The 9,863-nt window shown below is 57.4% G+C and overlaps 1 long non-coding RNA gene across 1 annotated transcript; it reads right to left on the bottom strand.

Moving 5' to 3' along the window:
* Positions 1–9,038, bottom strand: LOC140638225 (uncharacterized). Its single transcript, XR_012035373.1, has 5 exons — positions 8,625–9,038; positions 5,042–5,206; positions 2,089–2,235; positions 1,328–1,617; positions 1–1,229 (listed from the first exon to the last, which is right to left on the bottom strand). It is a non-coding gene; the product is annotated as an uncharacterized lncRNA (long non-coding RNA).
* Positions 9,039–9,863: the final 825 nt, after the last annotated feature.

Genomic DNA, 9,863 nt, shown 5'->3' with positions numbered 1-9,863 from the left:
CCTCCGGCCACCCCCGGGAGGCCCGCAGACGGAGCCCATGCACGGGAGGAGGGCACCGGACCCCGCGGACCAGCTCCCAGGCACCCCGGCTGCTTCTCCACTGGGAAACCCAGGGATGCTACAGTGACCTTCCAGGAGAGACGGCGGCTTCTCCCCAGAGGTGCACAGGGACCTCGGGCAGAATGACGCCCACTCCTGATGAACACGGAAACAGTGGGACGCCTGGTGGTCCAGCGGTCGTGGCTGACTTCAGCCCAGGCCATGACCCCAGGGTCCCGGGATCGAGTCCCTCATCGGGCTCCCTGCGTGGAACCTGCGTCTCCCTCCTGTGTCTCTGCCTCACTCTCTGGGTCTCTCAGGAAACAATCAATAAATAAATCTTAACAAATAATAATAAAACGGAAAGAGTAAAGACAGTAGGAATTGATTGCTGCTTTCTTGGCACAGTGACATGGATATGCCTTTTGGTACACCTATGCCTAACTGAAGAAGCAGATGTGGACGTCCTCGGGGGCAGGATGGCAGCCATGCCTGCTCCCCCCACTGCCCATGAAACCGGCACCAGAGGCCTCAACCACTACGGTCCAACTGGGGAGCGCATTGGGGCTACAAGAATGGAGCCCACAGGGGCTGACTCCATTTGCAAAGGTACACTTTTGTACCTGGAAATCCCGTGGAGACTTTTCGTGATGATGGGATGTTCCACATCCTCAGCATCCGCAACCAGCCCAGCACCTGTGGCCACTAAGCACTGGAAATGGGGTACACATGGCTGAGGAGTGAGCATTTCATTTCATCTTCTCTACACTCAAACCCAGCCTCACGTCGTGCCTCCCAAACAGGCAGCACGCACAGCCCCAGACCATCGACAGGGAGATCACAGACTCAAATAATAAAGGACCTCGGTAAGGCTAAATACAACGCACAGAAGCCAAGAGTCCTCATATCCGCACAAAATCCCCAGTGGGAGGATGGAATGGCCGAGAAACCCCATCAATGGACACCGAGATGGTAAAATGCCCGGCAGTGACCCGAGGGAGCAGTGTGCAGGGTCATTATCGGGCCAGGTAACAGATTGCAGAGTAGAGGCGGTACCTCACTGTGTCAGCACTAACAGCCCCCCACAGGTGCAGCACAAGACCCTGGTTTTCGAGAACACGCCCTGAAAGAGTCCGCTCTGCAGCTTTAGGTCTGAAGCAAACATGGTAAAATGTTCACGGTTGGGCAACCTGGCAGAAAAGAACACAGGGAATCGTATTGTTTCTGCAACTTTTCTCTAAACATGAGATTATTTCAAAATAAAAAGAATTTAATTACAAATGCCCACCCTGGGACCAGGTGCTTCCCTGGCAGGAACTGATGTCATGCTTGGTCTGTGAGAGTGACTTCTGTGACAACAAGCTTTGCTCTTTCTGGCCTTGGTGATCACGTCCTGAAAGTCACCTGACCGCTGAGAAGCGACGCCCACGACGGAGAGCCAGGCAGCTCCAGACACAACAGATGCTGAGCGATCCCCAAGGGGTGAAAGAGGGGAGCAGATGGTGCATGTGGAGAGCAAACCTGTGTGCACAGGCCTCTGCACGCACAGTGTCCTGGGGATGCCCAGCCTCGTGAGCCCTGAGGTTAGGAAAAGCCATGTTTCTGTGCATGTCTCTAAAAATTATTATTTAAATTTTTTAAATTTTTATTTATTTATGATAGTCACACAGAGAGAGAGAGAGGCAGAGACACAGGAGAGGGAGAAGCAGGCTCCATACACCGGGAGCCCGACGCGGGACTCGATCCCGGGTCCCCAGGATTGCGCCCCGGGCCAAAGGCAGGCGCTAAACCGCTGTACCACCCAGGGTTTCCCCTCTAAAAATTATTCTTAAAACTATAAATGGTTTTCAATACTGTCAAATACAAGAGGGTACAGCTGGGACCCTGCAGTAGATTGAACTGTCCCACAAACTGATATGCCTCAGTCCTGAACCCCAGGATCAGAGAATGAGGCCTTATCTGGAAATAGGGCCATTGCAGGTGTGATTGATAAGAGGGAGGTCGGTTACCTGGAGTCAGTGAGTCTGACCCCAACAAGAGTGTCCTTACCAGAGGAGAGATGCCATGTGACCCCGGAGTCAGAGATGGGGTGATGCATCCACCATCCAAGGGACGCCAAGGAACGCCAGCACCACCAGAGGCTGGGAGAGGCTGTGCCCAGAAGTAGCACGGCCCTGTGACACCTCAGTTTGAGCCCTGAGTTGGTGGCTTTGTTAAGGAAGCCCTAGGAAAGTAATAAGACCATGAAAACAAACAGAAGTGCCTGAGTCCAAGGTGGGCCCAGCATCCAGAACATGCCACGGGCCGGGGACACCCCTCCTCCATCCTCTGTCCCCATCCCTGTTACAGGATGCTGAATGGCTCCCACCTGCTGTAGCTAGAAACCACCTCTGGCTCATTCGGTGCAAATGTGGATTCTTCCCCATGCTAATCAGAACATGCGGGAGGCCCTGGAAAGCTCAGAGACGCTACAGATGTGGATCTGCCACCTGCAGCAGCACTGGGGGCCGGGAGGAGGTCTGGTGACCTCCAGAGAGGACAGGGACAAGCACAGTGGCAGGCATTCCCGTGGCCGCACTGGAGCTGGAGGAGCCGTGTCAGCCTGAGGATCTCACAGGTGCCCAGCAGACCGCTGCTTCTGCTCCCTACACGCGCACACGTGCCACACCCGTGAGCACACGCACACGCGTGCCCCAGCCGCAAGGCTCACCAGGCACCACTGCACCTTCACATGCATGACCTGACTCCAAGAGGACAGTCAGTGTCCCCAGCATCCACCCTGAGGGGACATGGGGTGGATGCGCCCGTACCTAGAGGTGGTGGTGGAGCTGGGGTCCCTTCCGTCTCCCTGCTGGCCCTGAGCAGAGGCCAGGTGGCTCGGTTGTGCCCTGCCCAGAATGAGCCCTGCCCAGAGCAGGGAGGGATGGGATGAGGCAGGCTCCTCCCTGGGGACTAGCACCCCCACAGGCACGGCGTGTGGATTCGTGCGGGGGAGACAGGAACCACAGGCTCAGACAAAAAACCCGAAGGAGCCCAGGGACACAGTGGATCTGGCGCATCAGCAAACTCACGGCTCCGATGTGAGTGGTGGTACGGACGCGCCCGCGTGCGGGTGTGCGCCCAGTCATTCTCAATCCTGCATCCGCCAGAGACACCAGGACAGAGGGCAGGGGCAGAGGGTCTCAGCACCTGTGTCCCCGAAGGCAAGGAAGGACACCGAGCACCGGCCCCATACAGGCTCCCACCGGTCGCGGCCCCAGCAGCGGAACCGTGAAAACAAGAGGAAATCACATGAATCAATGAAGAGTTTGACAAGAAACAGGGCACTGACAGTTCCCGGGCTGCGAGGGAGACGGGCCTGGAGGACTGCCTGCTGACAGCCGCACATGGGAAGCAGGCCCTCCTCAGGGGACGCGCCCCTGCCACCTATAGCGAGGTGCTGTCGGACAGACTCAAGCTGGGGGACCCACCAGGCAGTCCAGCTCATGCACGCGTGTCGACCTGTTCCCTGAGAGCCCACCCCATGCTGCACCCCAGCTCGCACAGGCCCCCGCCCCGTGGTGGCTCGTGGGTGTTCAATAGCTAATCCCCTTCCCAAAAGGCCTGGACTGATGACCTGAGGTTCCAGGTGAGGGTCCTGACCCAGAGGAAAGGCCCCCCAGTGACTTCCCTGCTCTGGGCAACAGCCTTGCCCTCGGAGAGATCTGCATGTGGCAGCAGGTGCGCCAGCCTGCGCGGCTCTGGCGGGTAACCCGCCCAGGGTGCTCGGCCGCGGGGGGCTCCGGACGGACACTGCCGCTCCCCCTCGCCCGCAGCACACCCTCCACTCCACCAGCTAAGATGGGCACCGGGCACAGCGTGTGTCCGACGGCACCCGACAGGAGCCCCGAGCCCCGGCCCCTCCCTGCGGCCCGAGGGGTGGACAAGGAAGCCGGCCGCCACGAGGGGAGGCCTCCCCAAAGCCCGTCCTCCGGCACTGTGGCCCGAGCTGATGAGGGAACGTGGCTCTGGGGCCCACATGTGCGGGCGCAGCCAGGCCGCCGCTCTGAGGGGACGTGCCCCAGCCCCATCCTGCCCTCACCCCAGAGCCGCCTGGCGAGATCCACACTCGCTTCTTTTCTTTGTGTGTATTTTCTCTGGAGCCCAACCGACCGGGGACTTTTCTGCATTCTCTTTGAGATAAAAATCAAAAGCAAATCTTTAAAGGCCATCTCCAAAAACCACAGAATGGCTGGAATTAAATAAACATAAAGCTTGTAGTTTTCCTCTCAGGAATTTCCTGCTTATCTGAAACGCGGAGTCAGCAGCGCTGGGAGCCCAGGCGGAGGCTCCTGGGGCCCCTCAGCCCGGGGGCCGGGGCCAGGCCTGCAGGTGACGCCCTGCCCTCGCGTGCACGGGGTGGGGGCACAGCCAGACCTGCGGGCCTAGCACAGGTGCATGCGTGTAACTTCCCACTTGAGCCCAAGTTCGCCAAGGCGGGCCTGCCACCCACACGGTACGGGCTGCACAGCGTCCCCCACACGCTCCCGTCCACGGGTGAGAGGCCCTTACACCCGCAGGCGGAGACTGGGCCCCACGCACAGGGCACAGGAGGCAACAGGGCGGCCGGGCCACAGGCTTGGGCACGGGGACATCCAGCACCGTCAGGCCCCTGGTGACACGGGGATGAGAGGCGGATCAGGAGCGGTGAGGCCGTGCACTCAGGACCGGCCCGTTGCACAAGAGGCCCCACACCTCCTCCTCCTCCCACCCAAGAATGCCCCCACGTCAGAAAGGCGGCCGCGACACTTCCCACGCGGCTTTTTCCTGACATTGACGGACTCTCCGGCTCTCTGGACACCCCGCCTCGGGTCCTGCAAGTGAACTCAGTTCAGACACTCACCGCTGGCTGCAGGGACCCAGAGACATCCTCCACTTCAGGAGCCACAGTACCGGGTCCGCAGGTTACCCACACTGGGGCCCCAACTGGCTTCAAAGTTTGGGGTATGCTTGTAAAGGATACGACTCAGGAACAGCGGATGGGGGCAGCCCGGGTGGCTCAGCGGTTTGGCGCCACCTGCAGCCTGGGGTGTGATCCTGGAGACCTGGATCGAGTCCCACATCGGGCTCCCTGCATGGAGCCTGCTTCTCCCTCTGCTTGTGTCTCTGCTTCTCTCTCTCTCTCTCTCTATGAATAAATAAAATTAAAAAAAAAAAAAAAAGGAACAGCAGATGGAAGAGACCCACAGGGTGAGGGGTGGGGAAGGGGCACAAGCTTCCAGGCCCTGCAGAGTAGCGCCCCCTCCTGCCCAGTAGCCTCCCAGGAACTCACCCCCCGCCCCCACACCTCTATGTGTTCACCTGCCTGGAGGCTCCCAAACCCAGGACTTGAGGGGTTTTTATGGCATCTTGCTACAGAAGCGGATTGATTAAGTTGATGGCGGTTGGAGATTAATCCTCATCGCTTTGCTCCTCCACTGAAGTCAGGGGTTGGGACCAAAAGGTCCAGCCCTCTGATCAGTAGCGCCCACCTCAGCAGCACACAGAAGACACTCACCCTCCACGGGTGCCAGCGTTGGGGGCACGAAGACCAGCAGTCTACTCTTTATTATCCCACGGACACCTTCTGACAAACCTCATGCTGTTTTGAAAGCCGAGTACACGAACACCTCTTTTAATCTGTAAGTGGAGGGCTGCGCCCCCACGAGCCTGTGCACAGACATGCGTTCTGGCAGCTCGTGGACAGCAGGCGCCGGCTCCCCCGCAGCCTCCTGGCCTCCTGGAGGGCAGACCACCCTTGTCCTACAGAGGGGCTCCCAGGACAAGACCCTGGGAACCACACACCCCCCACAGGCCCTCACCCTCACTAAAGTGCCCCGTGGCCGGCAGTCCCACCCTTGGGCGGGCGCCCGGGCACAGCATCCACTCCTGTCCACGTGACAACTTGTGCACAAATGTCCACCCACAGAGGACGGGTGAACAGGACGTGGACCATCCACAGGATGGAATACCACCCAGCCTCAAAAAGGAAGGAAATTCTGACATGAGCTCCAACGTGGAGGTCCTGCTTGGGGCAAGAAGCCATCACGGGAAAATGCTGTGGCTCCTCTCAGGGAGGTCCCTGGACGAGTCAAATCCACAGACACAGGAGGTGGACAGTGCACGCCACGGGCGCGGGATGCAGTGCCAAGCAATACGGAGTTCCATTTGGGGATGGCGACGTGTTGTGGGCCTACAGAGGTGGTGTGGGTGGTGAACACCCCAAAAGCCACTAAGCTATTCCCCTTAGAGCCGTCATTTTGTGCCACGTGAATGTTAGCTGGATGAAGACGCCGGTGGCCCCTCTGCAAGGCTGAGCGGCCCTGTCCCCGGCGGCCAGGCAGCGCGCTGTCCCTGCCCTCCTCCACCTGATTCCACGAAGCCCTCCCGCACTTCCTCGACTCAGACCACACTGCACGGCTGTGTGGCCTCCGGCCTTCCCTCCCCCCCAACGGCACACCCATTCAACCCCCAACATGATCACCACCCACGTAAGGGGCCAAGAGGATGAGCCCAAGGTGGCCCAACACAGATGTGCCCACAGGCCCCCACTTACACCTGCCTCAGGTGAGCCCGGGGGACGGGGGGTGGGGGTTGGGAGTCACCAGCCACTTCAGGTGGAAACACAGGCCTCAGGGGCCTCAGGGGTCCAAGTCCCGACAAGCCCCCCGCCCCCCTGCAGGGGCCTGAGAAATGAGTTCTGGACCCATCTTACCATAAAAATCTTGGTGTTTAAATACACTCGTATACAAGCCTCTTTCAGCCAAGACTCGAGCAAATGGTCAGCCTCCGTTCCCTGATGCCTGTCGTGTGCATCTCAGCACAATGAACCAAACTGGCTGCTCCAGGGCCCGAAGCCTGGGGGCAGCTCCGAGAGGCTAGCTGGACATGGGGGCGAGCGGGGGACTGCCAGCACCGCAAGGACCTCAGGTGGGATGCAGCACACTCGGGTCTGGAAACAACACAGGGATTTTTCCAAGCGACCGAAGGGGCTGTGCCAGAGGACTCAGAGTCCTTCCTGAAGGGTGGCCTCACCTCACCCTTGGCACAGACCCTGCAAAAGTAGAGGTGGGTGCTCAGACTCAGCCCCGCATCACAGCAGCATGACCACAAAAGGCGGAGGCCAGCCACGCGTCCACCCACAGTGGAGTGAATACAGCACACCACCCGCACACAGGACTCCGCTCACGTGAGACACCCAGAGCACACAAGTCCACAGACACACAGAAACCACTGCTGGGTTCGGAGTCTCTTGTGGGGCGGGTGATGGGAAGGTTCTGGAGCTAGATGGAGGTGGTGGTTGCACGACACTGCCAATGTGCTAAATGCCACTGAATTGCTGAATTTTAAGTGGTTAATTTTATGTGCATTTCATCTCATTTTTAAAAAAAGAAAAGAAACTGTAAAGAAGCAATTCATCTTGAATCCTGGAAAAGTGGCAGCAGGGACAGTTGGGGGTGGAGAGGGGCTGGTATGTCTGACATCCATTCTGCAGGCACTGTCCGAAGCTCCCACAGAGATTTAACACCCTGCGGGGACAGCATTCTCAGGACATGTGACTGATACAGACGTCAGGACAGGGAACATCACTTCCCTGCCCCTCCAGCAGCCTACAGGGCCCCACTGCCCAGGGGTCAGCTGGAAACCAGCCTGTCCTGAGAGGATGTGTGTGTGCGTGCATACACCGTGCACTGTTCCATTCCTGTCTGCATGCACATACAGATATGTGTGTGTGCGTGTCTGCAGGTGTGTCTGTGTGATGGTGTGTGTGTATGCATGTACACCTGTCCCAAGAAGGTGGCCTGTGGCCTGGCTTCCTCCAAAAGAAGTATCATGTGAGCTACAGATTCAACTTTTTTTTTTAAAGATTTTATTTAAGTAATCTCTATGCCGGGGATGCCTAGGTGGCTCAGTGGTTAAGTCTGCCTTTGGCTCAGGTCATCATCTCAGGGTCCTGGGATCGAGTCCCGCATCTGGCTCCCTGCAGGGGAGCTTCTCCCTCTGCCTGTGTCTCTGCCTCTCTCTCTGTCTCTCGTGAATAAATAAATAAAATCTTAAAAAAAAAAAGTAATCTCTATGCCCAACAAGCAGCTGGCCCTCAGAACCCCTCAAGAGCCACATACTCCTCCAACTGAGCTAAACCAGTACCTTTCAATTTTAAGTTTCCTAGTAACTGCCCATATTTGAAAAGTAAAAGGAAATAAAATTAATGATAGATTTAACCAGACCTATCTAAACCATTGCCACTTCACCAGTAATGAGGATAGGAAGTTACTAATCCGCTGTCTCGTTACCTGTGCTAAGTCTTCCTGTTAGCAGTGTTTCACACTCAAAGGACCTCACTCCAGGCCAGCCACACTCCCAGGGCACAGTGGCCACGGTGTCCAGCAGCACCACAGTGTGCAGCCCAGCTCCTTGTCACCCAGTGACAAACAATGAACAAAACCACTGTGGCCACCCCCAGCCCAGTGGGCAGCAGAATGGCTGCTAGAATGGCCACCGTAACTGGACGTTGGCTCTCGGCTCTGGTCCAGAGCCCAAGACGCAGTAAGAGGGCCATATCTCACCTGCCGAGTTCCCTGTTCCAGGCCCCTCTCCCCCTGGGTCTCCTCCAGGTCCTCTGAATCCACAGTCCCAAAAATGTTCCAAGGGATTTAGGTAATGTCGTCTTGAGATGGCATCAGGAAACCAATAAAACTGTCCATTGAACTGCTTTCAGCTGCCCAGGGAGACCGTTGGGGCAGCAGTAAAAATCAGGGGAGGAGTGGAAGGAAATCCCTTCCAGGGAGTTGTAATGTGTGTCTGTAAGGCCGAGCTGGCACCACAGAAAGAAGAGGCCCAGAGAGACGGAGGAGGGTTTCATCCCTGGGAAAGCCACTTTGTGGATGACTGGCCCTCTGACCACGGCGTGACCCTGACCACAGGCTCCCGCCACACTCGCGGGGACCGACTGCGTCAGGCACCTGGGGGAAGGCGACTGTCGCCAGCTGCATTCGGTGCCCAGGCTGTTCTGCCACAGGCGGCTCCCCGCCCCCACGCCCTGTAATGCCCTCTCCCACGTGCTCAATTTAAGTCTGGGGACGTGTAGGCTGAGGCTGTCCAAAATGCACTCAAGGCCTCTGCTGAATTCCACAAAGAATTTAATAAGAAACCAACCCCCGGGGGCCAGCGCATCTGCAACCCGTGACCACCTCAGTGGTCTATCCCCGGATGTTTTCCGACCATGAGCTATCAGCTCCGCTGGACGGCGCGACATCCTAGTTTCCGTGCAGAATAATCTTTCCTTTCCTGCAGGCAAGAAACAATCGCTGTTCTTAAAATTCGCTGTCCACGCATGGTAACAGATGATAGCAGACTATCAGAACCTGGTTTTGCTAAAAAGTGGCTGTTGGGAGACAAACCCAGTTCTATTTAGGTGGATGAGACAGCAGGTTAGCTTTGCCAAGAGCAAAGACTTGGAGAGAAGACACAAGACGTGAGGAACCAGATGAACTTCTTTGTGAGGAGAATACTCTCATCAGTTTGCAGCTATAAACTTCTAGCAAGCTTTACTGACGAGAAGAGAGAAACCACACACACGCACACCCAACGCAGAGCCCAAGGACCAAGCTGTTCCGGATCGGATGGAGCAGATGCAGAATCGCATTTGAAACTAAAGCAGGGAGGCTCGATGGGACGCCTGTGGGGCTCAGGGCCTGACCCTGGACACCCGGAATCAAGTCCACATCGGGCTCCCTGTAGGGAGCCTGCTTCTCCCTCGGCCTGTGTCTCTGCCTCTCTCTCTCTGTGTCTCTCATGAATAAATA

Source organism: Canis lupus, chromosome 8 (genome assembly GCF_048164855.1).
Source record: "Canis lupus baileyi chromosome 8, mCanLup2.hap1, whole genome shotgun sequence".
Classification (NCBI taxonomy): domain Eukaryota; kingdom Metazoa; phylum Chordata; class Mammalia; order Carnivora; family Canidae; genus Canis; species Canis lupus.
The sequence above is the reverse complement of the archived record's forward strand: the minus strand, read 5'-3'. Positions and strand labels throughout refer to the sequence as shown.